Source organism: Odocoileus virginianus, chromosome 30, assembly GCF_023699985.2.
Source record: "Odocoileus virginianus isolate 20LAN1187 ecotype Illinois chromosome 30, Ovbor_1.2, whole genome shotgun sequence".
NCBI classification, from domain to species: domain Eukaryota; kingdom Metazoa; phylum Chordata; class Mammalia; order Artiodactyla; family Cervidae; genus Odocoileus; species Odocoileus virginianus.
Window position 1 is genome coordinate 13,593,908 of NC_069703.1, and position 12,492 is coordinate 13,606,399.

General features: G+C 40.6%; 1 protein-coding gene across 24 annotated transcripts in view; it reads left to right on the forward strand.

Moving 5' to 3' along the window:
* Window positions 1-1,678: 1,678 nt before the first annotated feature.
* MAP2 (microtubule associated protein 2) overlaps window positions 1,679-12,492 on the forward strand; it is a 291,617-nt gene continuing 280,803 nt past the window's right edge. For 17 of the 24 annotated variants that reach the window (XM_070458561.1, XM_070458560.1, XM_070458567.1 and 14 more), the window contains exon 1: window positions 1,679-1,943. The gene's annotated coding sequence lies outside the window, so the exon portion shown is untranslated. Of the gene's footprint in view, window positions 1,944-6,871; window positions 6,897-12,492 lie in introns of those variants that run through there. The other 7 variants (XM_070458580.1, XM_070458581.1, XM_070458582.1 and 4 more) reach the window with 3 other exon arrangements.

Here is a 12,492-nt window from a genome sequence, read left to right on the forward strand (position 1 = left end):
GATGACACACCCTCAGTGAACATCTGCAGCTTTGTGCCAGGTCATGAATGTCAACTTCTACACTCTAGTAGGATTCTTACTCCTTCTTTCCATCCATATCATTTAATAATCCCTTAAGATCTCCTTATTCTCAATCAGGCCGCTTTCTGAGGAGGAGTCCCAACCCCTCCAAACTCCTTGTTACTAGGTATGCCCTGACACTTTCAACCTGTGAGCACAGGAACATGGAATGAAGCTGGACAGAGGGAAGCAATACACAGAACATGGGGTGTGAGTTTTGAGACCAGCGTTTCAGATTTTGCTCTGTTTTAGTTTCTAATCTTTACAGTGTCTCATCATTAGGCCTCTTTTTCAATCTGAAAATTGAGGAACTTGGGCCAAATGCCTAAGAAATAAACCCTAAGGTTCTACAGTTTTATGATTCTATGGATAATTTAAGTGACAAATCCAAATTATAACTACTGTTGAAACTGCACAGACCACACCCCACTATCTTGGTAACCTTAGCACTCCATGTAGAAGCCAGAAACAATTCTAAATTGCATCTTACCTCTTTTACTTACAATGAAAAGCTGTTCTATGATTATGAAGATTCCATGGTAAAGAATTATCTGTTTTCTCAGTTGCTCATATTTCTTTCAAAAGTATTTAAGAGGTAATTCTTTTAAATGGTCATTGACATTTCAAGGTCAATGTTTTCTGTGCTAATTCATTATTCTTGTATCATTCTTCATATTCTTCACAGACTCTTACTCATTATCTAATTATATCCTCATATTAAACACGCCAGAGGGGTAGGTCTAACATTTTTTAATCCTTATTTGACACAGTCATACATGAGATTTATAGTAAATGAATTGACCCTGGAACTTGCATTTGGTGATTTAGAATGTACTATTATTGAACACAAGTTTTGTTTTTTGTTTTTTTTTGAGGGAGGGGAGTTCTGTTTCATTCACTAATGTTTCCACAGTGCCTAGAACAGTGCCTGACTCACAGCAAATTTAATACACATTTGTAGAAGGAATAAACGAATGAACAAATCTGACTAGTGATCAAACAGGGGTCTAGTAACTCACTAAACTCTCAACCCTGTTCCTTTAGTACTGACAGGAGTTATTCTTCGTCCTCATGCTTCCCCCCAATTTTTCTATCTACTCTGGATGCAACTATCTTGAGGTTATGTGGCGGCAAGGCCAGGGAGCCCTCTTCACTGAAGGGTAACCGGAACTCCCACCGTCACAGTGATGGAGAAGGGAAAAGAGAGGCCTCAATGGGGGACTCCTCTTTGAGAGACTAAAGCTGATGCCACCTCCCCAGCTCCTCGCCCCCGCCACTCCGAGTTCACCAAGGATATCAGAAAAGGGTCCAATGGGTCCCTCTGTCCCAAATGAGCTCGTCTCACTCTGCTTCTGGTGGCGGAGAGGGCAGGGGTTCTTTAAAGGGGGCCCCCACAGTCCCAAGCCCGAAGTGACTGGGGTTTGGCCTGCGCCCCGAGGCTGCCACCCTCGCGGTCCCCGCCGGGCGGCGGGCCGACAGCTGCGGAAGACGGGCCGGCCGCGCTCCCCGCCAGGACTTTGTGGCGGTGCCCGCGCCAGCCCCGCCCCCGCCCGGGCCGCCGACCGGGCGGGGCGTGTGGGGGCGAGGGGCGGGGCCTGCGGAGGGCGGGGTGGCCGCGGGGAGCCGGCGGCCAGGGCGGCGCTCAGACTGGGCCGGGAGCTCCGGCTGCGCGGGCTCTCGGCGGCCGCGGCGACAGCATCCTCCTCCGCCTCCTCTCTTTCTTTTCTTCCCCTCCGCTTCTTTCTTTTCTTTCTCCTTCTCCTTCTTTCCCTGCCCTGTCCCACCCCCACCCACCCCCCTGCTCCTTCTCCAGAGGACCTTAGGTCCTCAAGTCCCTGAGAGGTGGCAGCGGCGACTTGCGGGTGCATCGTTTCCGCGCCCAGGTAAGAGAGCCGTTCCCCACCTCTGATTCAGTATAAACGTGCTTCTCCCTTCTGCCTCGCCCACCGCGTGCAGGGAGGAGAAGGAGCCCAGGGAAGGAACGGGGATGGGAAGGGATTTGTCTCATCCCGTGTCTTGGGAGCAGGCACAGGTTGGCCGAGCTGTCTCCCACCTGGCGGCAGCTTCAGGCCCGGCCTCTCTAGGTGTAACTACTACGCAGCAGGGGGCCAGGGCTGTACCTGGGCTCTGGATTTGGAGAAGGGTGTGTGCCCTTGGTAGGTACCACTTGGAAGCGCCCGGGAACTTACATCAGGTTGGGATACTTGTCTTTAGAGCTAATATTACCTGAGCTGGGGAAAGACAGAGAATGAATTATACTGGGGTAAAAGAGAATTTCGAAGTAGAGGTTTTTTGTTTAGGTTCTTTTGTTTGTTTGTTTTTGGTCCATGGAATTGCAAAGAACTGCACACTGACGGATGACTAAGTTAAAGAAGCCTTGTCAATTCGAAATCATTTCCCCTGTAATTGTCCCAGAAATAGCTGGAAGAGAAAGATTGACGAATGTTTATAGTTTTAGGAAAATGAAAAATTAATATCTGATCTCGATGGAGGGCGGGATACGAAAAAATGAGTCTGGATGAGCTTGAATGTCCACATAGTCTTTCTTTTTAAGAGATGGGAGTGGGAGGCAGCATCTACAGTCCAACAGTTCTTTTCTTTTTCTTCTTAAAAGGCGTTTTGGGGGCTGCAGTGCCGGGCGTCTTCGTTCCCCAACTTCGTCTTTTGTTTCAGGATGAAAATTTAAAGAAAGAGTGTTTGAGAGGAGCCAGGAGTGGGGATGTGTGTGTGTGGGTGTGTGTAGGGAGGAGGGGGTAGTAAAATGGATGGGGTCAGAAAAAAACATCCTTGAAAACTGGAAATGGATGTTATACTGCCTGGCATCAGGGTTTTGGGATTTTGTCAGAAAATTAAAAAGCTTTCATTAGCTACAAGCCCATTTGTAACAGTTGCTGGTTGCCATCAGCTGGAAACCTTTAGCATAATGATTCCAGGACATAGCCCCTTTATTACTGACTCAGTGTGAAAGGTTTTTGTTTAAATGCACACACAAGCATGTACAGGCGTATGGTAGTACACACCACAAACACACACACATAAACACATTCGCACGTATAATATATACCTAATTTTGCAAAAGAGAGTAGTACTTAAAAGACGAATCTTAAAATATTTATCCTTGAAGGTTTGGGGATTATGGTGTGAATCACATTTGTACTGCAGAACAAATAAATATATGTTGTTGGGTGGTATATAAGTTTGGATGTGAGGCAAAGGGATTAATGAATATCGGTAAGGTATTAAATGTCAAAAATATGATTTATTTTGAAATGATTGGTCTGGGAGATTAAATGACTGCTAACTGAAATTGAGGTTTGCAGCCGCAGTGAGGCGATGGAGAACAAAGCCTTTTATGTGAGCCATGTTATGCAAAATGTCCCATGCTTGAGCGGCAGGTACCAGCCCAGTATAACGCATGGCTCTGTAACCCTGTCATTTCACTGTGGGCAATTATAATTTTTTTGGCAATGAAAATAGATTAAATAAATAAAAGCTCTTTAGAATGCCCAAGAGGAAGATTATAGCCTTTCACTTGAATGTGACACAAAACACCCATTTAGCTGGTCACTTGCTACGTATTTTGGTAGAAATCTTTATGACTCTGTAAAAATATCATGGTCGTTTCAGTCACCCCCTCTTCATGCACAGAAACATTTCCTTCCCAAGAAAAGGTGAAATGCATTTTTCTCTTTCAATTAAAAAGTATTGTTGTGTGTGTGTATTTTAAGGTTGATTTCCTGATAATTTTATCTGATTATCATAGCTTTATATCTGGAATCCACAATTTGCATTGAGCAGAGCTATTGTGCCTTTAGGATCAGTGGTTCGTGCTCTTTGTGCTTGATTTAATTTTAATTTTTATTATTTCATAATATGCTACAGTATTATTTAATTTCCTAAAGGTTTTTTTCCCCATAAGCAGAAAATTGCTTAACATACATCTGTAGATCTAAGCAATTCAAAATTGAGCTTCCTTTAAAATTTTTTTTAATGCCTGAATGTCCATTTTCTCTTCTTTTCCCTCACCTCCATCAAATAACCTGTTTATTGTGACTCTGTCTATGCTGCTTTAAGCTTCTAGTTCTGTCTAGACTGTCAAGAGCAGAGCCAGCTTTCTCAGGAATTTCGAATTTAGGATTTGTTCGTTCTCTGTAGCAACTCTCCTAGGATGACGTGTTTACAGCACCTTCTCAGGGAGGAGAAGGAGAAGGAATGTGCTGACGGAGCCTGACCTAGTGAAACTGGCACAGCCATTACCTCATCCTAGTAGCTACTTCAGGCTCATTGAGAGCAGGCACCTCTCCGTGGACAGCAAACACCAGCAGCACACTCTCGTCCTGCAGAAGCCTTCCGCTTCCCACGGCAGCCTCTGCTCTGCTGCTCTGCTAAGGTTAAAGGGGTATTTCCTCTTCTATGTATTTCTTCTCAAGGATCTTGAACTTGGTCATAAATATGCAGCCAGAAATGAAACTTGGCACAGCATCCCCTAAACCTGAAAGAATAATTTCATTCCTTTACCACTTTTGGCTTAAAATCAATTTGCAGATTTTCTAAACACATCAGAAGGGAAAAGGAAGAAGAATGTTTATTGGCATATATTTGCATGTTTTCTTATGATACACATTTTTTTGGTAACATTTTACTAGCATCTAGAGAGCAGACTGGATTGCTATGCTTTTGAAAAATGGAGTTGTGCTCTTGGACTTTAAAATGCAATAGTTATAATGTTTGCTTAGATGCACATTACAGTATGTGCATCCTTAAAATATTCATTGATGTCCCCATAAGATTGAGCATATGAAGCCAACTTGGAGATTTTAGTATTCAAGTTGATCCTTGGTTAATGAATTCCTTTCAATGCTTAATTTCCTCTTGACAGAGTAAGATAAAGAATCTGAAATAACAGTTACAGTGGATAATAACACTACCCCCAGAACAATGTCATATTCCTTAATCCTAAAAGCAGTCATTTAGGTAAGTTATTAGTAATGCATTAGTGAATGTTACTAAAGATAATATTCTAAAACAATTATAAACTCTTATGTCTCTGGTATATCTGGTAGAGATGCTATTAAGCTCTTTGAGTCATGTCTGATTCTCTCAGATATGTCTGTTCTTTTGTACTTTAGTTCTTTCTACGCCTTTCCTGATTTAATCTGCTCAATCTAGACCTTCTTAAGTGTGAGCAGTATTTTGATCATTTCACTGATTTTTTTCCTCTCCTTTCATTCTGTCCTTTGTAATCTCCTATTTGAATGTTAGTCTTCTCCAGGCATTTTGTCTTCAATACTGTTACTCTTATTACAAACTTAGCCTTTACTCTTCATTTAGGAGAGCATTTATTCCAACTTATTTATTTATTTGTTTGACAGTTGCTCAGTCGTGTCCGACTCTTTGAGACCCCATGGACTGCAGCACACCAGGCTTCCCTGTCCATCACCAACTCCTGGAGCTTGCTCAAACTCATGTCCATTGAGTCGGTGATGCCATCTGACCATCTCATCCTCAGTTGTCCCCTTCTCCTCATGTCTTCAATCATTCCCAGCAACAGGGTCTTTTCCAGTGAATCAGTTCTTTGAGTCAGGTGGCCCAAGTATAAGTTTCAGCTTCAGCATCAGTTATATATATTTTTTCTGTTATGTATTTTATTATGTGTCTATTATATTTCTACTGGATGCAGAATATTTTCCTGGGGACTAAGTGTAGAGACACTAAAAATACTACAGGGCTCCTGGCTTTAAGAAATTTTCAAATAAAGTTAGAGGGATTTGTTTCTTTTGTAATGGGGAATAACTAAAAAATAACATTTAATTGAGCAGTTATTGAATTTCAGATATGGGACACAAAGGGCTGCACATGGGGACAGTGGTGTCCCAAACCTCAAAGGCAATTTTTTGTGTATCAGTTATGTAAATGTCCTAATGTAGACCCTGTATACCTAACCTCCTTTTTTCATATATGTATTCTCTCTATATAATTATATATAGAAGGAGAAGGAAATGGCAACCTGCTTCAGTATTCTTGCCTGGGAAATCCCATGGACAGAGAATCCTGGGGGTCTACAATCCACTGGGTTGCAAGAGTCAGACATGACTTACCCACTAAACAACAATATATATAATTGTATAAATATTTGTATATATATAAACTGGGGCTTTCCTGGTGGCTCAGTGTTAAAGAATCCGCCTGGCCAGTGCAGGAGACACAGGTTTGATCCCTGGGTCGGGAAGATCCCCTGGAGAAGGAAATGGCAACCCACTCCAGTATTCTTGCCTGGAGAATTCCATGGACAGAGGAGCCTGTTATGTTAATAGGCCTTTTAGAGAAAATAATTTAGCTTCTAAGATCACACAGCTGGACTTCTTTCTTGCTTTCTTGTTTTTCTTCCCTTCCTCTTTACCCATTTTCCTTCCTTCCTTTCTTCTTTCCTTCCTTTGCTCTTTGCTTTCAATTTGTATTGGCCAAAAAACAAAACAAAACACCAATTTTTAGAAAATAGAACCTGCCATTTTTATTGTAATTTATTTTCCATTATATTTATACTTCTCATTTAACATACAGTTTTATGCCAACTTCTTCTCAGGGCTTCATCACTGTCTTGGTCCTTCCTTTGATCTTGACTTTTATATACTCTGGCCTTGAACAAACTTTTCCATGTATACCAGTCTTTGATTCTGCTTCCTTTCTTTGGAAAGCCTTTCTGAATCAGGAAGAAAAGTTACTGCCTTGCATCTTCCTATTATTTGTACCCAAGGTGACCCAGATTCCCTTACCTTATAGACAGTTGCTTATCCCAGCAGTGTTCTTACCAGCCTTCTTCAGATGAGCTGAAAAAGGTAAGAGTGGTGTATCTGTACAACTTACTGCTTTCAAATGAAAATTTTGATTAGCTAACTGTATTTTGTTATTTTATTCACGTGACTTCAAGTAAAATGGAAACTGACTAGTAAAGTCATCCGGGCTTTCCCGGTGTCTCAGAATCTGCCTGCCAGTACATGAGATGTGGATTTGATCTCTGAGTCGAGAAGAACCCCTGGAGGAGGAAATGGCAACCCACTCCAGTATTCTTGGCTGAGAGATCCCATGGACAGAGGGGTCTGGTGGGCTAGAGTCCATGGGTCGCAAAGAGTCAGACACGACTTAGCGATAGAGCATGCACCCACAGTAAAGTCATTATCTGTCAGGCAGTCCACTGTCTTCATTTTATGCTAGCTAGCTACACTGAGGTTCTCTTAAGTTGAACTGAATTATTTTAATTTAAAATAAAATGTCTCTAGTTACATTGCTGTGTACAGTGTTGTCATTAGCCATCTTGAATCCATCTCTCAGTAATCATAAAATACAGTGCTTGAATGTCCATTAGTATATTTCATTGCTTAACTGTCTAGATCTCCTATATTTAAAACAAACTTGTAAGTAAATATACAGACTTGCTCATTTAGTTTGAGATAGAATATTCATGCTGGTATGAACCTTTTATATTGCACTAAAGTATTGATGGGTTTATTGTTGCCCATGTTGTATTCTTGTAACAGTTGCAACAACACTGTATTATCTTGCTAACAGACAACAGTGAAATTATATAATAAAATGGTATGAGAAAATGGTTCCTAGTTTTATTGACTAGGAAGCATCACAATTAAATAATGCTCAGCTTTGAAACTGTATTACTTTATTTGGGTATTGTGCCTCTCAAACTTGTAATTTAGTCTTTCTTTAAACTATGTTTTTGAACAAAACAGTATTTTAAACAATAAGCTGCCTGTTTTTCTGGTGTTTATGAGACCACATTCCTTTGGCCCACTTTGAAAACAAAGAGCAAAAAAAAAGTTTTTAGGATCAGTAGTGCATTCTTTTTATGTTAGTGTCATCTAGTATAGCTAGGAAAAGATCTGATTCTGTACTTTACTACACGTACTTATTATGTCATTTGAATGAAGATCTGCAATCTGTTGCATACAAGTCTTTGCTATATGGAGTCATAACACCTGTAACAATCTATTACTCCACAAAATGTGTTCACTTTGTGTTTTCCAAAGGGCCATCATAGTGATATTTGTGTTTGTGTATGTAATAATCACAGGATTGTTGTTGTTGTTCAGTTACTAAGTCATGTCCAGCTCTTTGCAACCCCATGGACTGCAGCAGGCCAGGCATCCCTTATCCTTCACTATCTCCTGGAGTTTGCTCGAACTCATGTCTATTGAGTTGGTGATGCCATCCAACCATCCCATCCTCTGTCACCCCCTTCTCCTTCTACCCTCAATCTTTCCTAGCATCAGGGTCTTTTCCAATGAATGGGCTCTTCTCATCAGGTAGCCACAGTATTGGAGCTTTAGCTTCAGCATCAGTCCTTCCAATGACTATTCAGGACTGTTTTCCTTTAGGATTGACTGACTTGATCTCCTTGCAGACCAAGGGATTCTCAAGAGTCTTCTCTAGCACCACAGTTTGAAAGCATCAGCCTTCTTTATGGTTCAACTTTCACGGTCGTACATGACCACTGGAAAAACCATAGCTTTGACTATATGGACCTCTGTCATCAAAGTGATATCTCTGCTTTTTAATATACTGTCTAGGTTTGTTATAGCTTTTCTTCCAAGGAGCAAGTGTCTTTTAATTTAATGGCTACAGTCACCATCTGCAGTGATTTTTGGAGCCCAAGAAAATAAACTCTGTCACTGCTTCCACTTTTTCCCCATCTGTTTGCCATGAGGTGATGGGATCGGATGCCTAATGTTGAGTTTAAACCAGCTTTTTCACTGTCCTCTTTCACCCTCATTAAGAAACTCTTTAGTTGCTCTTTGTTTTCTGCCATTGGAATGATATCATCTGCATATCTGATATTTCTCTGGGAAATCTTGATTCTGGGCTTGTGATTCATCTAGCCTGGCATTTCACATGAAATACTCTGTATATTGTTACCCTGCTTATTTAACTTATATGCAGAGTACATCATGTGAAATGCTGGGCTGGAAGAAGCACAAGCTGGAATCAAGATTGCCGGGAGAAATATCAATAACCTCAAACAGGCAGATGGCACCACCCTTATGGCAGAAAGTGAAGAAGAACTAAAGAGCCTCTTGATGAAAGTGAAAGAGGAGAGTGAAAAAGTTGGCTTAAAACTCAACATTCAGAAAACTAAGATCATGGCATCTGGTCCCATCACTTCATGGCAAATAGATGGGGAAACAGTGGAAACAGTGGCTAACTTTATTTTTGGGGGCTCCAAAATCTCTGCAGATGGTGATTGCAGCCATGAAATTAAAAGACGCTTGCTCCTTGGAAGAAAAGCTATGACCAGCCTGGACAGCATATTAAAAAGCAGAGACATTACTTTGCCAATAATGGTCTGTCTAGTCAAGGCTGTGGTTTTTCCAGTAGTCATGTATGGATGCGAGAGTTGGACAATAAAAAAAGCTAAGCACCGAAGAATTGATGCTTTTGAACTGTGGTGTTGGAGAAGACTCTTGAGAGTCCCTTGGACTGCAAGGAGATCCAGTCAGTCCATCCTGAAGGAGATCAGTCCTGGGTGTTCATTGGAAGGACTGATGTTAAAGCTGAAACTCCAGTACTTTGGCCACCTGATGAGAAGAGCTGTCTCATTTGAAAAGACCCTGATGTTGGGAAAGATTGGGGGCAGGAGGAGAAGGGGACGACAGAGGATGAGATGGTTGGATGGCATGACCGACTCAATAGACATGAGTTTGGGTGGACTCTGGGAGTTGGTTATTGACAGGGAGGCCTGGCGTGCTGTGGTTCATGGGGTCGCAAAGAGTCGAACACAACTGAGCGACTGAATTGACTGACTGACTCTGCATAGAAGTTAAATAAGCAGACAATATATAGCCTTGATGTACTCCTTTCCCAATTTTGAACCAGTTCATTGTCCGGTTCTAACTGTTGCTTCTTGACCTGCATACAGGTTTCTCAGGAGACAGGTAAGGTGGTCTGGTATTCCCATCTCTTTAAGAATTTTCCACAGTTTGTTGTGTCCACACAGTCAAAGGCTTTCAAGTAATCAATGAAGCATTAGTAAATGTTTTTCTGGGATTCTCTTGCTTTTCTATGATCCGAAGGATGTTGGCAATTTGATCTCTGGTTCCTTTGCCTTTTCTATATCTAGCTTGTACATTTGGTAGTTCTCAGTTCATGTACTGCTGTTAGCCTTATATTAGTATTTATATATCCCATTTTTTCATAGTTGAGATAAATTGTTATACAGTTGATTTATAAAAAATTGAAAATTATACTTTGATGTTCACATGAGAATATTTGATTTTAAATACACTTTTATAGGAAAAACAATGGTGTATGTTTTCAGTCATAAAATCAAATTAAATGAATTTCAAATAATTACTATATTTTTCTGTTTTGAGAGATATGATCCAAATTCTGTTGTCCATTATTGAATTGAAATGATAAAGCTAAATCTGGTGCTCAATATCAAAGCATCTCCATGTTGATCAAGTGTCCTAAATTGAAATACTGGTCACTTAAATTTATCTTTTAGTAAGTGCAGATGACATTGCTATTGCATGGAAACTGCATATTTTTTTTCTTTTTAAAGAGGAGAAACCAGTATTGGTGGAACTTTAGAATTTTGCTTCTGAGAAAGCACCAAGCATCATACTGGAAGCTGCATCTCTTATGAAACCACGAAGTGGGTATGATCTAGGGTTTATTTAAATGGGTTTGGCCATTGCATCTCAAACTAAAGCTTGCCTCATTCACAATTGTATGATGTAAACTATTATAGATTATTAACTGGTCTTTGGTAAAATTGACATTTTGTGGATTTTTGAAAAGTGCTTATTAGACTCAGTCATAAGTTCCATGATTAGGGGGTGTGGTTTTACTTTATTTTGAATAGAAACATATTAAATGAAGGTGGCCCATATCAAAATTGTAATTTATTAAACTTTATACAATCTAGGACAGTCTCTTTGTCCCCATTTCAGCCCTTTCTGAAAGACCTCCATCAGGTTTTGGGAGAAGAATCCTAATTTTTCTATTAAAAAACTGATATTGATTTCCATTAAAAAACTGATATTGAGCAAATGTATTTTTAATGACATCCTTTCCTTTTGCTTAATATGTTTATAGTCTATATAACAGAGTGACATTTTGTAACTGTGTTGATTAGTGGCTTAGAAGGATTGTGTGCTTGTACAAATGAAAACATAAAGTATATTTTTCTGTGCCTCTGCCCTGTAGCAGAAGGGACATCAGTTCTTAAGAGCTCTGAAGTATGTATAAGTTAGGAGCAAACGGTGTGAACCTCTGATGTGCGTGTAAGGGAACTGGGACAGGGAGTGGTTAAATGACTTTCCTGAGATTCTGAGTGGTGGAACCAGGCCTAAAATTGTTATTCAGGTCAGACTCAGCTCTTGGTAAGGAGGTGCCCATGAAGAACCGTCTCACTCTGACTCTTCTTCCAATTCAGGTTATATTCCTGTTCTCTGACCTAAGGGTGGGGTGATCTGCCTGTCATACCTCCGCCACTTTGTGACTCAACTGTGACTTTCACATGAATATAAAAGAGGGAGAGACTCAGCATTTTAAGGCCATTCCAACGAGCTCCTTGCCAGCTCCACTGCTGAACATGATGCGTCTAAACCTGATTCAGGAAACACTGACCTGGCTGCTGCTCCAGGTTCATTCCTGTGGTTTGGATCTCTTAGGACAGACATTTAAACTCTCTGGGGATGTGTGCCCAGACTCAAGCTACTTGAAAAGCCAGGGAGCTTTTCTCTGAACTGGAACTATCCATATTGATGCCTCCAGATTGATTGAGTTTGTGTTTAAACTTGGGTCTATATACAGGGGAAACCCAACAAAAATAGCCAGGTGGAAACTTCTTTCTGCACAATGAAATTTTCTCAGAAATAGCTTTCCTTTTGTGTCTCCCCAGCTTTAACATTTTTAGCTAAAAGGAAGTGAGCTAGAAAGGCTGTGGCCTCTATGTCTGTGTCTGCTTCCCTCTTGACTTTCCTCTCTTGTATGTTTTCCTGTTTCCCTGTCTCTAGTGCTCCATGCATCTTGTTTCTTTGCCTCATCCAAGGAGACAGCAAATTAAATAAGAATTAGGTGTTTCCATCGTTACTGTATTCAGTAGAGCTTCACCTGTACCCATACTGCTTAGGCACCTTAGAGTCTTAAGTTGACAAATATTTGAAAAGCATGATGGGCAAATTGGAGGAAAGAAACCGAGCAGAAACCGTGCTTAAATATTTAAAGAGAAATATATTCCTAGTCAGTGAAAACTGAAACTATACCACTCTTTAGGGGGTGAAGGAATTCTAACGTCCTCCTTCTGTTAGAGAATGTCATATAGTATGTCCTAATTCTCTAAATGGACATATTTAATCATTAATCAAAATTGGAATTATTGTTTTATCATTGAATGGATGGAAGAAAATTCCTTAAAAT